Source organism: Hyperolius riggenbachi, chromosome 12 (genome assembly GCF_040937935.1).
Source record: "Hyperolius riggenbachi isolate aHypRig1 chromosome 12, aHypRig1.pri, whole genome shotgun sequence".
Taxonomy (NCBI): domain Eukaryota; kingdom Metazoa; phylum Chordata; class Amphibia; order Anura; family Hyperoliidae; genus Hyperolius; species Hyperolius riggenbachi.
Genome location: NC_090657.1, coordinates 31763682 through 31765129, shown reverse-complemented (window position 1 = coordinate 31765129; position 1448 = coordinate 31763682).

The following is a 1448-nucleotide window of genomic DNA, read 5'->3' as shown; positions in this document are numbered from 1 at the left end:
CAGCGCCTGCCTGTTCTCTGCTTTGTGGGTATTGTCTGTGCCTCTGCCTTCCCTCCTTCAGTCCTTATACCTTGCACATTAAAGTGGACCCAAATTAAAAATACAAGATTTCAGAAATAAAATCTATTCTCTAAATTATAATAATAAATAGCAGCCTTTTTTCAGCTGCATGATGACAAATATAAAATATTTTACATTTATTGGAGGAACCCCTCCCTTCCTTTCATATTGCCAGGACAGAATCCGGCAGATTGGTGGAGGAGATAAAAAACAAAAACAAAACACAGGCTGCTACTGATGATGTCACAGGGAATCTCCGCTTGTGTGAGATTTCACATAGATGACGCCCCTGTGAGGGAGGGTAGCTGATGACAAACACACCCATGATCTAAAACCTCCTACTAAGCTCAGAAGTAATGGCTGCCACCTGTATAACCCTAGTTATGAAAAGAGAAGGGTGAAAAGCATGCACTGAAATGCTCATAGGCTTGAAGGAGTGTTAATTTATCTTTGTATGTGTCAGAGTGGTGCAACTAAATATTTTGAATTAAAAAATGTTTGGTTTGGGTCCACTTAAAGGCCTGGGTGTAGCCGAAGTCAGGTTGACGTTACTCTGTCTCCTGTTCAAGCGGGGATGCACCAGACAAGGTGAAGACTGCGGTGTTAGATTGGGGAATAAGGACTGATACGAAGGTGGGGAGTCCGGCAGGCCTCACAGCTCTGGGTTACAGCATGCCAACAGTTTTAGAATGACACATTGCAGATTCATTGACACTAGAAAAGACTACACCATATTAATCAGTCAAAAACTTGCTCTGCTATTAGCTCATGATCAGCACGAGTAGAACTTTATTAATACTTGTAAATGCAAACATTTGTAGAGATACTAATTTCACTTTCATGCCGGAGTTTGTTTGTAATCACCACATGATGATCACGCTGATAAACAGGAGACAGCACGTCTGGTGACTTGGAGATTCCATCTGTTTCCTCGTTGCAGACACAGTCTGGCGTAGCTGGCAGTGTTTCCGCTGTCAGTCAATTCTTCACAGATGGTCACTGACTGTCACATCTTTATTAGGTTTCCTGTGACTTCACTTCCTTATGAAGCTTTTTTTTTTTTTTTTTCAAACCACAATCCAGCAACTTCCTGGTGTGAAAATGATGGATTAGACATGGCAATCAACTATCTCTCCCACTTGACTTCTCATCAATCATGTTGACAGCAGCTGTAACCATATTGTCTGGTTCATTTCTCATTCCCTTATAATGAACAAGTCAAAAGAAAAAGACTGGGCTCACGCCGTGGCATGAAAATACTGCTTTATCCTCTCTTCTCTTTGCTTTGCTTAGGTTTAATTGACTGACCACTACACAGGGGAGGGTGCTAGGGCCCTGAGGGGCCGTTCTTACTCCCCTGCCTACACCATTTTTTTTAATATATGTAT